We start from the raw sequence: 25,772 nt of genomic DNA on the forward strand, positions 1-25,772 counted from the left end.
GCAAATCCATAATACCCACTGTTTGTCAAACACTTTCTATATATATTTTTTTGCCCCACTCTCACGCTATTTTTATAGCCTAAAATGTTCTCATTTCTTCTTCCTCCCTCCGTAACTCTGTGCTTCTTTCTCACTTTATCTTTTACTATTTTTTTCAATAATCAGATCAAATCCTCCTACTCATTGCCTAGCATGTTTTTTTATAAAGTATAGGTTGCAAACAGAACCCAGGCTTTGCAGTCAAGTATGTCTGTGTTTAAATTTCACCTGGATCACTCACTAACATTTACGTAAAAAGTCTTAGCACTGACCTCACGTGAAAAGTAGATCTAAAAATAACCATACCATTGTTTTTTTCTAAATTGAAACAAATCACTGCCTGGCAGGTAATAACCCATTCATTAAAAGGCAACTCTTTTTCCTGAGTCACTCCCATGCAGCTTTGGAGCCATGTGCATGTTGGACAGTCCCAGCCCACCTTGTTCACTAGCATGGTAAGTCTTTAACTTTCAAGATGCCTGAAGAGGTGCACCATATAGAGGAGGAGATGGAGACGTTGGTCTTTCAGGCAGAAACTGCCCAACTCATGTCTCTCATCATCAATACTTGCTATTACAACAAAGAGATTTTCATTTGGGAGTTGATCTCTACTGCTTCTGATGACTTGGACAAGATTTGCTTTGAGAACCTGACAGGACCTTCCAAGTTAGTCAGCGGTAAAGAGCTGAAAATTGACATCATCCTCAACCCTCAGAAACACATCCTACTTTGGTGGACACAGACATTGGCGTAACAAGGCCGATTTCATAAATAATTTGGGAACTATTGCCAAGTCTGGTGTTAAAGTGTTTATGGAGTTTTCTCAGGCTGCTGCAGACATCTCCAGGCCTGGGCAGTTTGGTGTTGGCTTTTATGCTGCCTACCTGGCAGCAGAAAAAGTGGTTGTAATCATAAAGCACAGTGATGATGACACTATGACTGGGAATCTTATGATAGGAGTTTCTTAACTGTACGTGCTGACCATGATGAGCCCATTGCCAGGGGCCCCAGAGTGACCCTCCACTTTAAAGAAGACCAGATAGAGTGTTTGGAAGAAAGGCAGGTCAAAGAAGCATTCATCATTCATAGGCTATCCCATCACCCTTTATTTGGAGAAGGAATGAGTGAAGGAAGTCAGTGATGATAAGGCAGAGGAAAAGAAAGATGAGAAAGAATAGCATGATAAAGATGCTGAGAAAAAGCCCAAGACTGAAGATGTGGGTTCAGATGAGGAGGATAACAGCAGTGAGCATAAGAAAAAGAAAACCAAGAAGATTAACAACAACAACAAAAATACATTCATCTGGAAGAACTAAACAAGACCAAGCCCATTTGGATCAGGAGGCCTGATGATATCACCCAGGAAGAGCATGGAAATTCTATGAGAGCCACACCAATGACCAGGAAGATCATTTACCAGTCAAGCACTTCTCCGTAGAGGGTCAGTTGGAATTCAGGGCACTGCTATTTATCCCTCATCAGGCTCTCTTTGATCCCTTTGAGAACAAGAGAGAAAAGAAAAACATCTATGTCTGGCATGTACTATGATGAGCTGATCCCAAAGGATCTCAGCTTTATGTATGGTATGGTTGACTTTGAAGATCTGCCCCTGAACATTTCCCAAGAAATGTTCCAGAAGAGCAGAATCCTGAAAGTATACACAAAACACTGTTGAGAAGTACCTTGAGCTCTTCTCTGAGCTGGCAGAAGACAAGGAATGTTATAAGAAATTCCATGAGGAAGTCTCTCAAAATCTGAAGGTTGGGATCCCTGAGGACTCCATTAACTTGTGATGCCTATCTGAGCTGCTACTCTATCATACCTCCCAGTCTGGAGATGAGATAATATCTCTGTCAGAGCATGTCTCTTGCATGGAGACAGGAAGTCCATCTATGACATCACTTGCAAGAGCAAAGAGCAGGTGGCCAACTCTGCTTTTGTGGAGCAAGTGCGGAGACCAGTGCTTTGGGGCAGTACATATGACCAAGCTCACTGATAAGTACTGCGTGCTGCAGCTCAATGAGTTTGGTGGGAAAAGCTTGGTCTTAGTTATCTAGTAGGTTCTTAAGCTACCTGAGGAGGGAGGAGAAGAAGAAAATGGAGGAGAGCAAGGCAAAGTTTGAGAACCTCTGCCAGCTCCTGAAAAAAATCTTGAATAAGAAGACTGAGAAGGTGACACTCTCCAATAGGCTGTTTCTTCATTCTGCTGCACTGTGACTGACACCCACAACTGAACAGCCAATATGAAGTAGACTGTAAAGGCCCAGACACGTTTGGACAACTCAACCTTGGGCTACATTACGGCCAAAAAGCACCTGGAGATCAACCTTAACCAATCCATTGTGGAGACACTGCAGCAGAAGGCTGAGGTGGGCAAGGACAACGAAGCTGTCAAAGACCTGGTGGTGCTCCTGTTTCAAACTGGCGTGTGTGGGGGGTCTCTTCAGGCTTCTCCTGAGGATTCCCAGACCTACCCCAATAGCATCTGCCATGAACAAGCTAGGTTTAGGTATTGATGAAGATGAAGTGACAGAAGAGGAAGCCAGTGCTGCTGTTCTTGACGCAATCCCCCCTCCCCACTTGAGGGCAATGAGCATGCGTCTCCCATGGAGGTGGTAGACTACGGATTTATACCTGAAGATCTTGTGTCGTTTGCATAGTGTCACCATGGCTCCAACCGCAGCCTTGAGTGATCCTGTCTCACTTGGCTCCCTCTGCTGATGTCTTGTGTTTTTTCTCTCCTGTCCTTGTGTCTAAGGCAGGAAACAAGGGCCTCTAATCCCATCTCCTCCCTAATTTGACAACAGGATTGGATATTGCATATTATGGGGGGTTTTTTGTTTGTTTATTTTGGTCTGAAATCAAAGTATGCAAAATAAAGGAGATGCAGTTTTATACAGAAAATTTTTAAAGGATAATTCTTATTCTCAATAAGGCTTCAGCATCTCTCTTTCCCTCTAATAACAGTTAGTCTCCACCCAATAGTTGGCTCTTGCTTGCACAAAACACAGTGGATTTTCTTTATTGTTGCCTTAGATTTTACTGATTCCTGTTATTCTAATTCAACGTCACTTGTGTGTATTTCTTGCATTTCCAAATAGGTAGAAAGCTCCTTGCTGGAAAGGACTGCATGCTTAATTTGCATTCTTCATTACTGATATGTTCAGTAGCCACCCTATATGCATTTTTTGGTTCAGAAATATCCCCATTCCAGGGCAAATCAATGGATCAGAAGGTCCTACGTGACAGATAAAAATGATATCTAAAAGCAACCTGCACCAAATTTAATATTTTCAATAAAATTATTTTCCCAGTTGCACTGATCTATTTATGAAAGAACAGGTGACATGAATTGAGCTTCTTAGCTTAATAAAATTACCTGTGTCATCATAGTTCTGGAAAGAAAAAAATATGCGTAATATGATTCTGACTCACTAATTACATTAAAAGAAAAAATAATTTAACTTTCTGAGAAATAAAACCGCTGCTTTGAAAAATCCACAGTATGCAGTGCTATTGTCTTTAAATTAATGATATAACCCCTTGGCTATAAGAAGCAGTTATTGTACAGGTGTAAAAAGAAACAAGCAGCCATGTAGAGAAGAAATAACTGCATTTCTGGAATGGAAAGTAATCAGCCTGGAAATGTAAGAAATTGAGTAGGAAATAAATGAGAATCTTAACAAAGCATCAATATCCCAATTCTTGCCAATGATTCTGCTCATTCAGGCAGGTAGTGAATGCTACAATTTGGTGGGGAAGGCTCCTCTGAGATTTTTTTAAGGAGGATTATTTGAAAGCTGTTTGTGTCATAGTGTCAGGGTTTTTAGAAGCCGTCCCTCTGTTTATTGCTAATATTTTATCTGGCAGTGATAAGAAGAAAAGATATCAAATTATAAGTATTTGAAATATTGACCACTGCTTCCAAGAAGGAATTATTCTTGCTCACTTAGCTCCTGAGCACTTGTGAATGGGCAGAGTCCAGGACATAGGGAAATGAAAATGAGAACAGAATTAGCAAGGATGAATTGGCCTACCTAATAAATCTCTTATCCAGAGACCAGAGAGTAGAGGACGTAAAGGAGACTGTGAGGAAAGATTTGGGGATCTTGGAATGAAAGAAGGGAGAGATTTTAGGGTAATAGCTCACTGGGGTCTGAAAAAGGTGAGGTGAGAACATTAATTGCAAAAGATCTGTATATATTTCTCCTTTGCCATTTTAGTGAGTGGCAAATGTAATTACCTGTATAATGGTTAATGTAGGTTTCATCAGCTGAGAACTCCATTCTGCTTTAAAAAACTTAGGAAACAAAAGAAAGTACTCCCTCTCCTGAGAGCCCCCATCTGCTTCTTTGGGGCTGCTCCTTCGGTATCTGTGGTAACTCAATGTGTTAGTCCGTTTTCATGCCGCTGATAAAGACATACCCAAGCCTTGGAAGAAAAAGAGGTTTAATTAATTGGACTACAGTTCCACATGGCTGGAGAGGCCTCAGAATCATGGTGGGAGGTGAAAGGCACTTCTTTTATGGTGGCAGCAAAAGAAAAATGAGAGAAATACAAAAGCAGAAATCCCTAATAAAACCATCAGATCTCATGGTTCCCATCTCTTATTCGCTACCATGAGAACAGTTTGGGGGAAACCACTCCCATGATTCAAATTATCTTTCACCGGGTCCCCTTCATAATACATGGGAATTATGGGAGTATAATTCAAGACAAGATTTGGGGGGGGACACAGAGCCAAACTATATCGCTTAGTATAACAACAGCAGCAGCCCCAACAGCTGCTAATAATTTTTATTGAACACTTACTGTGTGCTAATGGAAAATGAATGAGCACTGAGCACTCACATGAATCATCTCATTTTATTCTCACAGAAACATTTTATGCTAAGTGCTCTTATTATCACCAAATTAAAAAAAAAAAAAAGACAACTGAGGATTACAGTGGCTAAGTAATGTTCCAAAAGCACATATGCCAGTTTAGTGGTAGGATACTGTTAGACTCCAAGTCTATCATCTAAACTACAAGGTTCCATACAATAAAGAGCAGACTCTGAGATGCATTTGTTGGGCACTGCCAGGAAAGAAAAAAGGCAATAGGAATCTAAATGTAATGTTGCACTGTGATATTTTAGCATATTCTCACTAATAAAGAAGAAAAGGTATTCCATTCTCAGTTGTTTTAAAACCTACATGTTAGTATTGTTACTATAATAGGAAAATTAGCTTTATTCTATTCAGCTTAACTTCTAAACTAAGAATCATAAAATGGTAGAATAAGATAGTAGTTTAGATAATGTGCCTGATCCTTCCTTGCAAATAATGAAACTGAGGACCAGAGAGATCCTGTAACACTTACTGACTGAGCCAGAACTAGAACCACAATCTTCAGCTTTGTTTTCTGGTTGTTTTTTGGAGGGGTTGTTGTTGTTGTTGTTGTTGTTTGAGATAATCTCACTCTGTTGTCCAGGCTGGAGTGTAGTGACACTATCTCGGCTCCCTGCAACCTCCACCTCCTGTGTTCAAGCGATTCTCATGCCTCAGCCACTGGAGTATCTGGGATTACAGGCATGGGCCACTATGCCCAGCCCATGATTTTCAACTTTGAACCTTGGGTTTGTTTCACTTTAGCATATTTATATGATGAGTAGTGTTTTTCATTTAAGCCAGCTGGATGACTGTTTAATTGAAGGTACCCCTTGTTAGCCTAGAAATCACAGAAGATTCCAAATAACAGACTCTAGAGATTTAAATAAGTGACTCAAATTATCACCTGACCTGCAGAATGGAAGAAAATATCTGCAAACCACATCTCCAACCAATGACTAGTTTTTAGAATAAACTTAAAAACTCTCAAAACCCAATGTCAAAAGAACACGCGATTCCAGTTTGAACATGGGCAAAAGGCACAGACATTGCGCCAAAGAGGATATACAGATTCTGAGTAGCACATGAAAAGATATTCGCCATCATTGGCCATTAGAGAAATTTATTAAAACCACAATGAGATGTAATTGCACAGTTATCAGAACGGTTAAAATAATAGTGAGAACAACAAAGACTTGTGAGGATTAGGAGGAACTGAATCACTGATAAATTGCTGATAGGCATATAAAATGGTCCAGGCACTGTGGAAAACAGTTTGGCAGTCTCTTAAAAAACTAAACATTCAAGTCCCGTATGACCCAGCAATTGCAGCCTTGGGCATTTATCCTAGGAAAATGAAAAGTTATGTTTACTAAAACTCCTGTATGTGAATGTTCATAGCAGCTTTATTCATAATAGCTAAAAACTGGAAACAATCCAGATGTCCTTCAGTGGAGAATGGGTAAACAAATAGTTGGGCATATGCAGTGGAATTCTAGGAATGAAGTATTGATACATATAGCAACCAGGCTGAATTTCCAGAGAATTAGGCTGAGTGAAAAAAGCCAATCCCCGATGTTTACACATTATATCATTTTATGTGTACATAACAGGCTTGATGTGAAAAGAAATAAATGGAAAACAACTTAGTGTTTGCCAGGAGTTAAAAAGAGTATGGGCATGGAAGGAAGTGCTGTGTCTATAAAAGCCCACATGAAAAATCCTACTTGAATCATCTCAATTGTAAGAGGGATATGGGATGGCCGAACACTGGACTAATGAGACTGACACATATACTCACAGCCAGGGAGAGGAGGACACAGTGCATGCAGAATCACATAGCAGCATGTGCACCCTGGAACACAGTAAACACCCAGCAGCTGTTGAAGTTAGGCTTTGCACTACCAAGAGGATGGGGTGATGACCCTTGTTTCCCACAGGAGGATGTGATCAAGTTATTTGACTAAGTCTGCTGTCTTGTAGGAAGCTGGAACATGCCACTTAGGAATAAGCAGAAATTGTGCATGGTCCCCATGCTAAGGAGGGCTGTTTGGTCTTGGGCTTTATCCTCAGGAGCAGAGTAGGGAGGACAGCTTGTGGGTAGGCCACTGGAATCCCTCCTGGTTTTCCCCAGGCACATGAAATAGTGGGCCTGAATTCTAGGCTCTTTACCACAAATCCTATAGTAAAGGAAATCTTCTGTATGTTGGCTGCATCAGTGGAAATCACCTTGTTGTGATATGATACTAGAGATTTGCAAGACATCACCACTGGAGGAAATTGGGCAGCACAGTCAGCAGTAGTATAGTGGCTTAGAAGAGAAAGAGACTTTGCCATCATTTGGGCTTATTTCAGAAATGGAAATCGGTTCTGAAACATTGGTAGAACTTAAATAGACAGCTTCCAGAACACTGTAAGACTGCAAATCTCAAAAGATTATTACATAAATTAACAATTATTCTTTTGGTGCATTTTACACCTTCTATTGTCCATTAGTTTTTCTGCATAAATTAGGATGTGCAAAAGAGGTAAAAGACTTGGTACTCATTCCTGAGGTAGGTCTAGTTTGGCAGTTTCTAAATATATGAATGCATCAGAGAAACTACATGATAATGTAATTCAGTGTGGTCCTTGCTAGTACAATATAAAAGTGCTCAGTGAGGGTGGAGAGAGTTTAGGATTTGGCATACCTATTTAGCAGGGAAAGGCAATGCACAGTCATAATAATAGAACTGTGCAGAAAGAAAGAAAAAGGAATAGACTTTGAGGTGTAAATAGATGCAACAAAAGGTACAAATATATATATTTTCAGGGACAACAATTATCTAAGTCCAAAAAGAAGTTTCTTTGGTAAGTATAGCTCAGTGGCTAAAATGTCAGATTATAGAATTGAACTGCTTGGTTTCAAATATTGATTTTTCCTCTTCACCAACTATTTAACTTTGGAGAAGTTATATAACTTTTCCAAGGCTCATTTCCTTATCTATAAGAAAGAATAAAAATAGTACTAATAGCACTTTGTTTTTTTAAAAAAAATGTAGAGACAGGGTCTTGCTCTGTTGCTCAGGTGGGAGTACAGTGGCACAATCACAGCTCACTGCAGGCTTGAACTGCTGGGCTCAATTCATCCTCTTTCCTCAGCCTCCTGTGTAGCTGGGATTACAGGCATGTGCCATCATGCCTGGCTAATTTTCTTTAATGTTTTTGTAGACATGAGGTCTTTCTGTGTTGCTCAGTCTGGTCTTAAATTTCTTGCCTTAAGTAATTCTTCCACCTCGGCTTCCCAAAGTGTTGGGATTACAGGTGTGGCTACCTCAGTGGCCTAATACTCCTTTTTATAGGATGGATGACTGTGGTGTTCAATCGATACAAAGGTTTCATCACCGTGCCCAACATATAATTTGTACTTGATAAACACTAACAACAATTTACAAGTGCATAGGTATGATTGTACCAGATTCTCAGGCATTTAAAATGTCAGGATCAGAAATCTCAACTTGATGGGCCCAGGCAATGATGAAGAGCCATGGAACATTTTTCAAAGAGTTTACAATTCATTGAATAAAATATAGAGACTGAAACATTTATTAATATACTAGAACTCTTCCCAATTGTTGCTTTTCACAATCACTCAACCCTTTAGCCATTATTTTCTCTGCCCCACAGATAAGAAAACTGAGGCTCAAAGGCAGTGAGTTACTCAAGTTTGTACCCAGAGAAAGGTAAGTGCTAGTCTTGTAGCTCCTTGCCCGAAGTTCTTTTATATCACTCGTGGCTTTTGTTATAGATGGATATCTATCTATCATCTATAACCACCGATTGTTGTTGATTGATGGCCACTCCTGAAAAAAGCTTTCCATCAGCACAGGGAATAAAGGGTATACATTTGAAGAAGTAAGCAATTGAGTAAGTGAAAGGTCATTATTACATATAATGAAAGTAATCATTTAGGAACATTAATCTTACAGTAGAATAAATGATGGAAGGAAGAGAGGTTGAAGCTGGGTGATTATGATATCATGATGAGCCAAGAATGTAAGAAGAATCTTTTCCTTGGTTTTGTTTGTGGTTGAAGCAGATAGAAAGAAAAACTGGAAACATTTGAAGGAAGAATCTATGCAAAAATCAATGTCTATTTCAAGGCAAATGTTTTCAATCTTAGAACAGTGACTTCCATCCTTTGATATTTTATATACTGATTAAACTACCTCTTCTAAAATGCTCCCTGCAAAATTAAAAACCACCTTCAATGTAATTATAAGGAGCCAAAGATCCTTAAGTTACTTTTCAATTATAATGATTACTATGAAATGCTACTATTATCTCTGCATTCGGACAAAGGTCCTAGCCACAAGCAATCTTTTGAGAGGTTCTTCGTCTAAATTTCTTTCTCCCAAACCACAAATATTCTAGGAGAATGGTAATTATATTGTAAACATTTGGCTTTGCCATTATTGCTAACAGCATTACAATTTTCTAACAATAAACCTGAAATTTTCCATGAAATGTAAACACAATCAGCTGTGAAAGCCCTTTTTAGTTCTCAAAGACTTTAGAAAAAAGAATTCTTGGATTCTTCTCAAGAACACACAAAAAATGGCATTTTAATAGCTCTTTTCCTTGTTTCAATGTTTTAATGAATCTTGTCTATAATTCCCAACTCTGAATGACATTGAGCAATCACATTTTTCTCCTATTTTAACATACAGGTGAATATGACAATTAGAAATGTATTAGACAATTAGAAACATGATTAACTATAAATTCAAGGCTTGGATTTGATTTCTAAGAAAATGAGCTACACACTGACATTTAGAATAACATAGTGATAGTGAAGGAAAATAAAAACAATGTGATAAAGTGTAAAACACATGAGAAAACACTTTAGTTCAAATATCTAATTTAGTTGACAATAATCATAGAACTAATTTCTAATTTTGGCAAAACTTACTTTTAAATTTCACTGATGTATAGGCAAAAAATGTGTTCAGTACTTTAGAAATGAAGTATTTAGTGAGTGATGAGATAGAATTCCTATACATATAATGAACCCAAATTAATTTGGGAATGTTTAGAGTGTTTTACCCTCTCCCAGGCCTCCACCAATTTCTCAAATGGCACAACTTCCTCTTCCTAATGAGCATATATTCCATCTCATTCTTTTGTGAAGAAGCTAGGGCAATTCGTAGGATACAGGAATGGATGGAGAGGTAGGGGAGAAGAGACCTAGAAAGGATTAGATGCTATAGGGATGGAAAAAGATAAGAATATTTTGTGGACAGGGAAACTTTGTAGCATATATGAGGGAAGATAGTAGAAAAGATAACAAAGTGTTATTACTCCCCAGAAAATGTTGCTAAATCCCCTTTTTGTAGGGTTGCCACATGCAAAAACATTTACAGAATTCACAGTTAAATTTAAATGTCAAGTAAACAAGAAGTAATTTTTTAGGAAAAACATGTCCCAAAGATCATTGGATCATTTCATATTTTCTTTTTATTCCTTTCATTTTCTGTTTTTTGATTTTTTTTCTTTTCTAAATCTAGTAGTCCTGTCTGACATTTTTGATTAAGGGATAGGTTCTTTTAAAATTTGACATGGTCTTCTCTGGGATAGGATGAGGCAGATGCAGCTTTTAAAGTGCCCCATTTTGAACAATAAGCATAAGGCCAATGTCCTGCAAAATTCCTGAAGCTGGGTAAAACCTGGCTCTTGAGTACCTTGAGCTTGCTGTGATAGATCCTTGGTATTCGAAGGTATGAGCGTTTATGTATGAACAAACTAACAAAAATAATTTAACAAAAGTTCAAAACTTCATAAAATGTTATAATATAATCTATTGCAATACAACTTATTTTTATTTCCCAGGGAGTTCATCCCATAATTAAAGCAATTATTGAAAAAAAAAAACACATGTACACAGTAAGGCCAGTTTTACTATAATTATTCACTCTCCATATTTAGCTGAAATAAAAAAAAAAAAGTTCATTTCCACAGGAGAACAGAGAAGGATTGTTGAATTGCCATTACACTTACATATTTTAAAATTTAAATTTTGAGAAGAAATTCTATTCACGAAGCTGTGATTTAGCTCTTTTTGAATTTGCTGAAGAGAGAACTGTCCATGAAATATGGGGCATGACTGCATTCAAAAGGTGCTATAATCAATCATAATATCTTTTCTTAACAGTTTAGAAAAATATGGAATATCCATACTAGAAGCTCTCAGCCTCAGCCATCAAAATTTTTTATTCTAGTATATTAAACAGATATCTAATTAGAAATAAAAGTTGAAGGGTCTTTTATTTCTTTTTCTTTTTAGCTTTGCTAATGGATTTCTCTACTACCCTTAAATGTTGGAACTCATTCCTATATTCTATCTACAAACCTTTGACAGCCCTTCACTGAACTTCAGATAAGCCTCCTAGTGCCTTTCCTGTTTGACAACTCTCTATGTCATGTGAGCCCTGTTACCCTCTGAGATCATGCCATGCTCCCACTTAGTTCAGGAATATTGCACCTGGTGATCTTTCTGGATAGAAAACACACTCTTCCCAACTTTTGCACTCCTATCAAACTAACTCCTACTTATTCTCCTTGTCTCAGCTTAGACACCACTTCTTCTGAGAAGCCATCCTTAACCAAGACAGAGTGACCCTGTAATTAGCTCCAATACATCTTGACCTTTCATGAGACACAACAATTATTATAATCAACTGTAAATGTTAATTTGTTCATATGTCCCACTAGTGAGAAAGTTCCTTTAGGACTGAATCTTATTTACAACTTTTCTCTAGTAACTTAACACAGACTTCACACAGAATGAGTCCTCAATAACTATTGTTGAATGAATGAGCAAATAAATGATGTTTGTACTGCTAGGAATGTAATTTGCTCTGGCAGATTTTCCAATGGCAAAGTGGTTGCATCAGCATTGCAAACACAGCCATTCCAACTAAAAACAACTGAATAGTGCTACTATTAGCAAAACTCAGTAGAATTCAGGCATCGATGTTTTGTCTGCTTTTGGTACAATCTGTTCCTTTGAAAAATACCCGTAGAAATGTGGTTCACTTCAGATGTAGCCACTGTGCTCTTATCCTGTGCCACAAATAACAGCTGTGAAGCTATATTAGTTTCTATCATCAATGAATAGAATAATATCACCCTCTATTAAATCCCCTACCTTGGGAAGCCATGCAGATGGCTCAGACATCTATGCAAACTATCTGGTTCAGCTCTTTTTAAATTTCAAGTCACATTGCAACTGAGGCTGTGGCTACATAGTCAATATTTGACCACTTAAAGCTTTTCAGGCTGATAACTGTTCAACTGGTCAATTGCCCAGGAGATAATTCCATTGGATGTGCTAATAATTGACATAATTAGTTATATTTTAATTTTTTAAAATATTTTGAAGGCTGGTTCAAATATCCTGCTTAAAAATCTGTTCATTGACTGAGCAATCAACCCACCAATATCAGCCATGAGTCACTGTAGAGACGCAGATGATGGTGGGTAAGTTAAGATGAAAAATTTGATGATTGATGTACGTTTCTACATTTGATTATTTGTCCTTTAAATAGAGGAAGACTAGAATAGAAAATAGGAAGGTGCTGATATTTGTTTGAGTCTGATTTTGCAGAAAACAAAATAGAAATTAAAAATAAATAAATAAATTTATACTCATTGAAAAAGAAAGAAAGGGTATTTTCCTCTCCCTCTAATTGTTAGTAACTTAATATGGCAGGATAAGCTCCAGTATTAAACATATTGATTCAAAATACCCTAAAAGTAAGCTGTTATCCTATATTTTCCTAGTTTAGTGATAGGCTTTGTAACATATAACCTTCATTCATGGAGAGCTTAGACAATATGAAGCAGTTTTGACAATTTTCATAATTCACTATCATTGTTGGGATAAGATGCAATAGCAGTGATGGCCTTATCTTATTGCTTCTTGAGCAGTCTGGGACATATGATCCAAATAAGTTTAAATACCAGCTAACTACCTTTAAAGTGCCTAGAGAATTGAAGTAGCTATATTTCTGAATATTTGTACCAAAGAGGATCAGCCTAACAGATTTGATATAAGCTTTCCAATTTATCCATTTTGTTTTGAGCACTAGCCATTTGAAAGCTCTGTGGTATTATTTTACAGCCTGTTATGAGAAATTTATTAGACACTGATGGACTATGTTCAACCAGATGTAATGGAAAACAAAAAACAAAAAACAAAAACAAAAAATCTAGGCTTCACCTGGGCTGTTTTCTTGAGCTTTACAAAAGAAATCCCAAATAATTAACGTTGCCTTGGTATTTAGTATCTTAGTCTGGGGAACCTTGGAAAAAACCCATCCATACACAGTCAAGCACAGCATAAACAAGTTTCAGTTAAAGACAGACTGCATATATGAAAATGTTTCCATAAGATCATGATACCATATTTTTAGTGTACCGTTTCTATGTTTAGATATAAGATACACACATACCATTGTGTCACAATTGCCTACACTATCCAGGACAGTAACCTTCAGTGCAGGTTTGTTGCCTAGGAGCAAGAGGTTGTACCATACAGCCTAGCTGTGTAGCATCCCACACTACCTAGATTTGCATCACTCTATGATGTTCACACAGCAATGGAATCACCTGTGAGTGCTATTTCTCAGAATATAGCCCTGTTGTTAAGTGACATATGACTGTAACTTCAGTTGACTTATATTTTCTGATTACAGAAGGATGTCTGTTGAGAGATGCCAAATGATAATTATAAATAAGCTCAATTAATTCATAAATGTGGCCTCCGAGTCTTCAAAATTTCAGCCATTTTGCTTCCATAAAACCTGCACTAGTCACAGTGTCATTTTTTAAAAAAACATTTTAACTATCTTAGAGTCTGACAGATGTATAAGAGAAAGCATTTAAATGGGAAATGTTTTACCTATGTAAGTTAAAATGCTAAAAACACTGTCAAAACACTACAAAATACTTCCCTTCAAATCATTAGCTTTGTAAAAAACACACCTAAAATGCATAACTCTCCAAATCATCAACTAATCCTAATTCCAGAACTGTTATTAATTGACAGGGACATGGTATTCTTTTGGAGATAAAAAAATCCAAAAGCAAACAACCAAAAACTAACTAGGGATGATCCCTCTAGCACTTGCTTTTATTGCTAGTGCTACACTGATCTAAAGTCTTTGGGATGGGAACTTCTCCTAGATATACAGAAGAATAACCCTGTATTCTCAAGGACTCCAATTTGAAAATCTTACTTTTTAACCCCTTTACCTTCATTGAAACAAAGCAATCAAATACCTATAAATGTCTCCAAACAGCTATGGGACCTCCTTACTTGACTTTCAGCATCACTTGTGTTCAGAGACCTCCACTATTAACCATTTATAGACTTCAGGATTAGAGACCCACAGTCGCACCTTTCTTTCAGCTCTAAAATTAGAAATAACCTAAATGTATCCAGACTACTTTATTTTAAAATGTAGCCCTTTCAACCCAATCCAAACCAGCTCTCTCTTGCTAGATTTAAAGTTCTCCATAGCAGGAATCACCATCATACCTATGGAATATTTTGTTCATTTATCTATTTCTACAAACTAGGATATAAACTCAAATAACAAAGGAATTTTGTCCATTTTGTTCACTGCTGTGTCCCCAGAAGCTCACGAAGTATGCAGGTCTAACAAATGTCTGTTGAATAGAAATGAGTCACTATATACACATACAGTAATAAACTACTAGTTAATCAAGACAGTCAAGTGGAAACCAAATCTAGACTTGGGAAAGGAGAGATTTAATTCAAAAAGGCTACTGAAATATGCAGAAGTGGGAGATCGTTCCAATCCAAAGATCTGTGGATGTCTCAAAGATCAAGCCAAAAAAGGTTTTTGTTTTATGGGAAAGAGCAAGCAAGATTAGGAAGAACTGGGTGTGGGAAAGGTAGTGAGCAGGGTATATTATCTTTGCATGGTTGGTCAGAGATTGTTTTTCCCTAAGGTCAACCCATTCTTCATAGGGACTGTTAAGGAAGTGCTGTTCTGTGTTCTAATGCTGGCTCACACTTGTAATCCCAGCACTTTGTGAGGCTGAGGCAGGTAAATCACCATGTCAGGAGTTTGAGACCAACCTGATCAACATGGTGAAACCCTGTTCTACTAAAAATATAAAGAAACTAGCTGAGCAAAGTGGCGGGTGCATGTAATTCCAGCTACTTGGGAGGCTGAGGCATGAGAATCCTGTGAATCTAGCAGGCAAAGGTTGCAGTTAGCCTAGATCCTGCAACTGCACTCCAGCCTAGGTGACAGAGCAAGACTCCATCTAAAAAAAAAAAAAGAAGAAGAAAAAAGAAAAAGAAAAAGGATGAGTCAATGTCCCAGGATCTGTGGGAGTGAGAAATGTGATTACAGTTTGGTCAACTCAAGTTAACAGGTATTTTGTCCAGATTGTCCAATGGAGGTGAACATTTCAGCTAATCACTGATGAGATAATTAATGAGAATTTGCCTCTGTGTTTGACTTTGACGTAACTAAACAAGGTGAGGAAGCACCTGCAAATCTTATAAAAGTAATATGAAAAGTAATATGTGATTTATTGCAGTAAGTCATTTCCCCTAACATAAAAAGGTGGAGGGATTTCTTGACCAATGCTATTTTCCAGGAAAATAGGACTTGGACAAAGATAAACATTTTCAAGTGGTTTAGTTCTATACCAACACAGAGTGAAATAAAAAACTCCAAGTAAAAAATGTAATCAGATCCGACTTTCAAGATGGCCGCCTAACAACAGCTCAGGACTTCAGCTCCCAGTGAAAGTGCAGAGGGTGAGTGGACGCCGCATTTCCAGACGAACTCTTATTGCCCACAGACCAGGAGATTACCCAGGCAGAGGGGTCGCCAGCGTCGCAGTCCCAGCCGGTGCGGCTGTTTTGGCCCCCGCGGGGCTGATTCCGCCCGCGCGGCTGCTGTGACCACTCCCTGTTGCTGCGGTTCTCCGTACAAAAGCCACTGGTCTGGGAGCCCTCTTAGCTGGCGAGCAGAGCCTTGAGACGGCAGAGTTGCCCATTCATCTGAAATAGCGAGTCAGGCCAGGAGATTCCTAGGCAAAAAATCCGCCAGGAGCCCGGCGCCGCGGTTCGAGCCGACTCCGTGAGTCGCAGCACGGGAGATCCCGGCGCCTTTTCAACAAGCGACCGGAACGCGGGGTCCTTCAACTTAAAAGAAAAGACTCTGAGTCAGGGAGCCAGGTGATCAGGCTCGGTTGGTCCCATCCCTCCACCCCCAACAACAATGAAAACAAAAACAGTAATTGGAAACCCTCTGGGTTGAGCCCTTCAAACCAAGCACAGCTGAACCAGGACGGTCCGGCTCCGTGGGGGAGGGGCTTCCGCCATTACTGAGACTCTCCACCGCTACGGAGGCAGGCTGCCGTTGCCGAGGCAACCCGCCGTTGCCGAGGCAACCTGCCACAACAGAGAGAGTCCGCCATAACAGAGGCGGGGCCACCATTGCCCAGACAGTTCTAACTACGCCCATATAAAAAGGACTACAGGGAAGAGCTCAGGGCAGCTGGGCGGAGACCACAGCAGCTCAGCAAAGCCCCTGCGGGCAGGCAGAGGCTAGGCGTGCTGCTAGCTGGGCGGGTCTGACCTGAAAAAAAAAAAAATCAAAAAAGGCAGTAGTGCAACGGAAACTCATAAAGCTCCAACTCCCTGGGACAGAGACAGACAACAGGTGGATAAACCCACAAAAATGGGTAGAAACCAGCGTAAAAAGGATGAAAACTCCCGAAACCAGAACACCTCTCCTCCTAAAAGTGATCACAACTCCTCACCAGCAAGGGAACCAGACCGGATGGAGAAGGAGGGTGATGAAATGACAGAATCAGACTTCAGAAGATGGGTAGTAAGAAACTACAATGAGCTAAAAGAACATGTTCTAACCCATCGCAAAGAAAATAGGAACCTTGAAAAAAGATTGGACGAACTGCTGATGAGAATGGACAACATAGAGAGGAGAATAAGTGAATTGATGGAGCTGAAAAACGCAACACGAGAGCTTCGTGAAGCATGCACAAGCTTCAACAGCCGAATTGACCAAGCAGAAGAAAGGATATCAGAGGTCGAAGACCAACTCAATGAAATAAAAAGAGAAGGCAAGAACAGAGAAAAAAGCGCAAAAAGGAATGAACAAAATCTTCAAGAAATGTGGGACTATGTGAAAAGACCTAATCTACGTCTGATAGGTGTACCTGAATGTGATGAAGAGAATGAATCCAAGCTGGAAAATACTCTTCAGGATATTATCCAGGAAAACTTCCCCAACCTAGCAAGGCAGACCAATATTCAAATCCAGGAAATACAGAGAACACCACAGAGATATTCCTCAAGAAGAGCAACCCCAAGGCACATAATCGTCAGATTCACCAGGGTTGAAATGAAAGAGAAAATGCTAAGGGCAGCCAGAGAGAAAGGTCGGGTTACCCACAAAGGGAAGCCCATTAGACTCACAGCATCTCTCAGCAGAAACCCTACAAGCCAGAAGAGACTGGGGGCCAATATTCAACATCCTTAAAGAAAAGAACTTTCAACCCAGAATCTCCTATCCAGCCAAACTCAGCTTCATAAGTGAAGGAAAAATAAAATCCTTTGTGAACAAGCAAGCACTCAGATATTTCATCACCACCAATCCTGCTCTACAAGAACTCCTGAAAGAGGCTCTACACATATAACGGAACAACCAGTACCAGCCACTCCAAAAACACACCAAATGGTAAAAAAGCAGCAACACAATCAAGAATCTGCATCAACTAACCAACAAAACAGCCAGGTAGCATCAAAATGACAGCATCAAATTCACACATAACAATACTATCCCTAAATGTCAATGGACTAAATGCCCCAATCAAAAGACACAGACTGGCAAATTGGATAAAAAGCCAAAACCCATCAGTGTGCTGTATCCAGGAAACCCATCTTACATGCAAGGATACACAAAGGCTCAAAATAAAGGGATGGAGGAAGATCTACCAAGCAAATGGAGAGCAAAAAAAGGCAGGAGTTGCAATTCTCATCTCTGATAAAATAGACTTTAAAGCAACAAAGATCAAAAGAGACAAAGAAGGTCATTACATAATGGTAAAAGGATCACTGCAACAAGAGCTAACAATCCTAAATATATATGCACCCAATACAGGAGCACCCAGATACATAAGGCAAGTTCTTAATGACTTACAAAGAGACTTAGACTCCCACACAATAATAGTGGGAGACTTTAACACCCTATTGTCAATATTAGACAGATCAACCAGACAGAAAATCAACAAGGATATCCAGGACCTGAACACAGACCTGGAACGAGCAAACCTAATAGACATTTACAGAACTCTCCACCCCAAATCCACAGAATATACATTCTTCTCAGCACCACATCACACCTACTCTAAAATTGACCACATAATTGGCAATAAATCACTCCTCAGCAAATGCAAAAGAACAGAAATCATAACAAACAGTCTCTCAGACCACAGTGCAATCGAGTTAGAACTCAGAATGCAGAAACTAACTCAGAACCGCACAGCTTCATGGAAACTGAACAACTTGCTCTTGAATGTTGACTGGATAAACAATGAAATGAAGGCAGAAATAAAGATGTTCTTCGAAAACAATGAGAATGAAGACACAACATACCAGAATCTCTGGGACACATTTAAAGCAGTCTCTAGAGGAAAATACATAGCAATGAGTGCCCACATGAGAAGAAAGGAGAGATCTAAAATTGACACCCTATCATCAAAATTGAAAGAGCTAGAGGAGCAAGATCAAAAAAACTCAAAACCTAGCAGAAGACAGGAAATAACTAAGATCAGAGCAGAACTGAAGGAAATAGAGACACAAAAAACTCTTCAAAAAATCAATAAATCCAGGAGCTGGTTTTTTGAAAAGATCAACAAAATCGACAGACCACTAGCCAGATTAATAAAAAAGAAAAGAGAGAATAACCAAATTGATGCAATAAAAAACGATAAAGGGGATATCACCACAGATTCCACAGAAATCCAAACCATCATCAGAGATTATTACAAACAACTCTATGCACATAAACTAGTAAACCTGGAAGAAATGGATAAATTCCTGGACACCTGCAACCTCCCAAGCCTAAACCTGGAAGAAGCCGAAACCCTGAATAGACCAATAACATGGTCTGAAGTCGAGGCAGCAATAAAGAGCCTACCACCCAAAAAAAGCCCAGGTCCAGATGGGTTCACAGCTGAATTCTACCAGACATACAAGGAGGAGCTGATACCATTCCTTCTGAAACTATTCCAGACAATCCAAAAAGAGGGAATCCTTCCCAAATCATTTTACGAGACAAACATCATCCTGATACCAAAACCCGGCAGAGACTCAACAAGAAAAGAAAATTTCAGGCCAATATCCATGATGAACATAGATGCAAAAATCTTCAATAAAATCCTGGCAAACCGATTGCAACAGCATATCAAAAAGCTCATCCACCATGATCAAGTAGGATTCATCCCGGGGATGCAAGGCTGGTTCAACATACGCAAGTCCATAAACGTAATTCACCACATAAACAGAACCAAAGACAAAAACCACATGATTATCTCGATTGATGCAGAGAAGGCTTTTGACAAAATTCAACAACCCTTTATGCTAAAAACCCTCAATAAACTAGGTATTGACGGAACGTATCTCAAAACAATAAAAGCTATTTACGACAAACCAACAGCCAATATCATACTGAATGGGCAAAAACTGGAAGCATTCCCTTTGAAATCTGGCACTAGACAAGGATGCCCTCTCTCACCACTCCTATTCAATATAGTACTGGAAGTTCTAGCCAGAGCAATCAGGCAAGAAAAAGAAATAAAGGGTATCAAAATTGGAAAGGAGGAAATCAAATTGTCTCTATTTGCAGATGACATGATTGTATATCTGGAAGACCCCATCATCTCAGCCCAAAATCTCCTGAAACTGATAAACAACTTCAGCAAAGTCTCAGGATACAAAATCAACGTGCAAAAATCACAAGCATTCCTATACACCAGTAATAGACTTCAAGAGAGCCAAATCAAGAACGAACTGCCATTCACAATTGCTACAAAGAGAATAAAGTACCTAGGAATACAACTAACAAGGAATGTAAAGGACCTCTTCAAGGAGAACTACAAGCCATTGCTCAACGAAATAAGAGAGGATACAAACAGATGGAGAAACATTCCATGTTCATGGTTAGGAAGAATCAACATCGTGAAAATGGCCATACTGCCCAAAGTAATTTACAGATTCAATGCTATTCCCATCAAGCTACCATTGACCTTCTTCACAGAACTGGAAAAAAACACCTTAAACTTCATATGGAACCAAAAGAGAGCCCGCATAGCCAAGTCAATTCTAAGCAAAAAGAACAAAGCGGGAGGCATCACACTACCGGACTTCAAACTATACTACAAGGCTACAGTAATCAAAACAGCATGGTACTGGTACCAAAACAGAGATATAGACCAATGGAACAGAACAGAGGCCTCACAGGAAATACAACATACCCACAACCATCTGATCTTCGACAAACCTGACAAAAACAAGCAATGGGGAAAGGACTCCCTGTTTAATAAATGGTGTTGGGAAAACTGGCTAGCCATGTGCAGAAAGCAGAAACAGGACCCCTTCCTGACACCTTACACCAAAATTAACTCCAGATGGATTAAAGACTTAAACATCAGACCTAATACCATAAAAACCTTAGAAGAAAATCTAGGCAAAACCATTCAGGACATAGGTGTAGGCAAGGACTTCATGACCAAAACGCCAAAAGCAATGGCAACAAAAGCCAAAATAGACAAATGGGACCTAATCAAACTCCACAGCTTCTGCACGGCAAAAGAAACAGTCAGTAGAGTGAATCGGCAACCAACAGAATGGGAAAAAATTTTTGCAGTCTACCCATCTGACAAGGGGCTGATATCCAGAATTTACAAAGAACTAAAGCAGATCTACAAGAAAAAAACAAACAAGCCCATTCAAAAATGGGCAAAGGATATGAACAGATACTTTACAAAAGAAGACATACAGGAGGCCAACAAACATATGAAAAAATGCTCATCATCACTGGTCATCAGAGAAATGCAAATCAAAACCTCATTGAGATACCATCTCACACCAGTTAGAATGGCGATCATTAAAAAATCGGGAAACAACAGATGCTGGAGAGGATGTGGAGAAATAGGAACACTTTTACACTGTTGGTGGGAATGTAAATTAATTCAACCATTGTGGAAGACAGTGTGGCGATTCCTCAAGGACTTAAAAATAGAAATCCCATTTGACCCAGCAATCCCATTACTGGGTATATATCCAAAGGATTATAAATCATTCTACTACAAGGACACGTGCACACGAATGTTCATTGCAGCACTGTTTACAATAGCAAAGACCTGGAACCAACCCAAATGCCCAACGATGATAGACTGGATAGGGAAAATGTGGTACATATACACCATGGAATATTATGCAGCCATCAAAAACGATGAGTTCACGTCCTTTATAGGGACATGGATGAACCTGGAAACCATCATTCTCAGCAAACTGACACAAGAGCAGAAAATCAAACACCGTATATTCTCGCTCATAGGCGGGTGTTGAACAATGAGAACACATGGACACAGGGAGGGGAGCACTACACACTGGGGTCTGTTGGGGGGAAATGGGGGAGGGGCGGGGGGTGGGGAGGTGGGAAGAGATAGCATGGGGAGAAATGACAGATACAGGTGAGGGGACGGAAGGCAGCAAAGCACACTGCCATGTGTGTACCTATGCAACAATCTTGCATGTTCATCACATGTACCCCAAAACCTAAAATGCAATAAAAAAAAATGTAATCAAACAAGAAATGAATGACACATACAGAAATTGTGTTTTACATCCTTTATATCAAGTACATTGTGATATATATATATATATATATATACATATATATATATATATATATATTTATTTCTCATTCCAGCTCTGTCACTTAGAAGTTGCTTCATTCATACATTTATCATACATAGTAACCACAAAGACAAATAGCATGGAAATATGTGCAATTTTGCCTACCATTCCTTTCTGTGAGAATCTGCCCCAAATGAATGGGAGATGGGAATATATTCTTTCCAGATTTCACGGTACTAATTGCAATTATCCTATTTTTTATATATGAGGAACCTCATGCACAAACCAACCACTTTTATGTGGTGTCTTCATCTTAGTAAATGACAAAGTGACAGGTTTGGCTGTTCTGACCCTAAATCTGAGGCCATCCTTACTCCTTCTATCTTTTTTCTGTACTACATATTGAATCTACTCACAAATCCCATCACTTCTAACTTTAAAACACATGCAGAATCTGACCACTTCTCACCAGTCATACTCCACACCCTGGTCCAAAGACATCAGCTGTGTTTTTCTAAGTACCTACTTCATGCCTGCATGATCCTTCTGCAGAGCTTCTACGTCCCTGCTTTTTCTGCCTAGAATGTTCTCTCCTTATCACAGCTCTCTCCCTGCATCTTTGGTTCTTGCCTCTGATGTCACTCATCAGAGAAATCTTCCCTGATCATCCCATGTACCTATGTAAAATAACAACCTCCTCATCCCTTAGCATTCCTTTCCTCTGATTTATTTTTCTCTATAGCACTACCTATGTGGATTTATTCATTCCTTCTCTCTCACACTATTATCAAAAAATTTTTTTCACTGCTATATCCTCAGCACCTAAAACAGCATCTGATATAGTCTAGGATTTCAATATATATTTGTGGAATAATAAATGATTTATACTTAATGAAATTTAAAGTTCTCTGTACAACTGTTTTGCTTTGAGAGATTAGGAGAAAAAAAAAGAAAGCAAATTCTTGGCACTGCTAAAGAATTTTTCATAGATTTTCATGATCATTACCCCTTAGAAAAAAAGAGACAAATGCCCACCACATTGAAATAAAACATCCATTTTTTGTTGTTGTTTAGACTCAATTATGAATCTAAGATAAGTGCTCTAATACTAAGATTACTTCCCCCTCCCCCCACTCTCTCTCTCTCTCTCTCTCTCTCTCTCTCTCTCTCTCTCTCTCTCTCAAGACAGGGTCTTTCTCTGTCACCAAGGCTGGAGTACAGTGACATAATCTTGTCTCACTGCAACTTCTGCCTCCCAGGATCAAGCCATCCTCCCACCTCAGCCTCCCAAGTAGCTGGGACTACAGATTCACATCACCACACCTAGCTAATATTTTTTATTTTTTGTAGTGACAGAGTTTCACCATGTTGTCCGCACTAGTCTTGTACTCCTGAGCTCAAGCAAACCACCTGCCTCCCAAAGTGTTCCTGGCCTAAACTTACTTTTTAAACACCATTCAGATGGGTATCATTTCAGATCTTACTCATTGTTATTTACTCAGTATCTGCTACAGGAAGAAAAGTTTGACGTAACTGGAACAGAAAAAGCTTAGATTTTCTAAATTTGTATTTTCTATCAGTTTGGGCCACTAGTCATTAGTTCTATATATTCCCCAAATGGGTTCAGGAAGATAAGGCACTGAGAGATATGCTCCAGCTCCTATGGAAAAATTCTGAGAAGAAATGGACCAATTAGAAGTAAACCATGCTTTCATGGAGAGGGATATGAAGAGCGATGCCTACAAAAGTTCTAAGATCTGAACCCAGAAAGAGACTTGTAGAAATGGCATAAATTCTGTTCTCTTTTCATGATATTCTAAGATCTGACTCTACATCTCACTCCCCCTGAGTAGACCCAACTGTTCAGTAAGCCATTGATAGGATTTCATCCCTAGCTGAATTCATTGCTGGGAGAAGGAAGCCAGGACCATGAGAAAATCTTGCTCAGGGATAGAAAGTGGAAGAATGAGTCTAAGAACCTAGATGTGAGTTTCCTTTACTGATAAAAATCCAGTAAATAAACCTCTCTCTTTATGAGTAGCCTAGGGAGGATAGAAATAAAAACTCTGTGAATTTTTCAGAACGGTTCAAGTCTATTCTGTAAGTCATCTGAAAAAATTTTTGATCTTAATAATAAAATAAAAATAAGCATTCAAGAATTTATTGTGCTTATTAAAATATAATTATCAACCTAGTGCCAAACATTTAAAAAAAGCAGGCAGTCACAAGATTCACAGAAGTGTAAATTAGTACCAAGTTTACAGAAGGCAAATAAGTAATAGGCATTCCAACCATCTCCATGTGTCCATGCCCTTTTAATCCACCCACTTAATTTCTAGGATTTTTATTTTGCCCTTCTGTCCAAAATTTATAGATGTGCAAAATAATTTACATATAAGATATTTTCAAGGTTGTTTAAAACAGCAAAAATTTGGAAGCAATCTAAAGTCCAACAATGATGAATTATTTTAAAAATTACGGGATATCCATGAACTAAAGTATATTACTGAAGTATATTATTTAAAAAAAAAAATACTGTGTAGGGCAAACTCAAAGCTGGTCAAACAAAGAATAAATTATCCAGGCCTGGGTTGGGAGCTGCTGGTTTAAAATCTCTTAAACTCAACATAAACATAGAGCTGCCAGTTTCAAATCTCTTAAATTCAACATAAACAGAGTTCTTCCTGCTTGTGTTTGTTTTGTTCTTTCAGCCTGGAACATTTTTCTTTGCCTTATCATCCTCTACCACCAAAACTGTCCTCTTTCTTCAAATATAGTCTCTTTCTTTGATTTTAAATATTTTAATACCATTAATTCATTTCCAACTTCAAAGTATTTTTTGTAATTTTGATGTATAAATTGAGATTTCTAATATTTCTTCCAAATCAGAAGATCCAACAGTGGAAGGCCAGTGTGTTCCCACATGGAATGAATGAGTTGGAGCCAAGTGATGGTCAGAATGTTCAACAACCATTAGGACACTAGCACCAAGCAGGCAGAAGAGCCTCCAGCCACAGTGCTGGAGCGTGGCTCTAGTTTTTGCCTTCTACCTGTTGCATCACTGGGTCATCTTAGGAGTTCCTGAGAGACCATACAGGTCATGTAGGGGCTCTTGGGGAATAGACCACTCAGGAACTCCAGGTAAAAACAATTTACCCACAGTTGTCTATTCTGTGTTAAGAATGTTTTCTAATGAAAATAACAAGTCTTATCAGAGGCTTGCTCAAGACCCCAGAGATCAGTGATCTTTCTGCTCTTTCGTTCAGTCCAGAAGAAAGAAGGCTAGAGTATCACTTTGAATGCTAATGGAATATTAATGCACAAATTGGAGACAGGAAGCAAGTTGTAATCTGTGTGTTCAATAAATCAGGGGGCTAGGGGAACAAATGGAGATCACGGGATTGACAAAAAGAGGAATGCATGTCTCCATCTCCACCCATCAAGAGCTTCTAGAGATGAAAGAAGGCAACTACTACATGATTTTTTTAATGGATGCAATTTGTACTTAGAAGCAAACATCTTTTTGCAGATTAGCACTCAAGGAAATTCTGCTTTCTTTTTCTGGTCTACTGACCTTAACAGGGTTTCATTTATTTTGTGTTCTCTTGCTTTCATGTTTAAACACCATTTTCTTTCCCCACAATAAAGTATAACAGTGATAAAAACTAACTTTCAAAAATGTTTCTAAGCATAACATTGAAACTGTTACATTTCTCCTCTAAAACAACACATTCGACTCCCCTTTTATTAACTCTAATAACATTCAGTTATTATGCAAAGTTTCCAAACTCCATTCCAAAGGCAGCCATCTGGGAAAGGAAGTCATGTTCAGAAACCTTTCCAGAACCAGTCTTCAAACTAGATAACGTCAGTCTATAATTTAGTGTACTTC

The 25,772-nt window shown here is 38.7% G+C and overlaps 1 pseudogene; it reads left to right on the forward strand.

The window, feature by feature from the left end:
• The first annotated feature begins 514 nt into the window (after positions 1-514).
• Positions 515-2,699, forward strand: LOC101048915 (heat shock protein HSP 90-beta pseudogene; annotated as a pseudogene).
• Positions 2,700-25,772: the final 23,073 nt, after the last annotated feature.

This window comes from Saimiri boliviensis, chromosome 8, assembly GCF_048565385.1.
Source record: "Saimiri boliviensis isolate mSaiBol1 chromosome 8, mSaiBol1.pri, whole genome shotgun sequence".
In the NCBI taxonomy this organism is placed as follows: Eukaryota; Metazoa; Chordata; class Mammalia; order Primates; family Cebidae; genus Saimiri; species Saimiri boliviensis.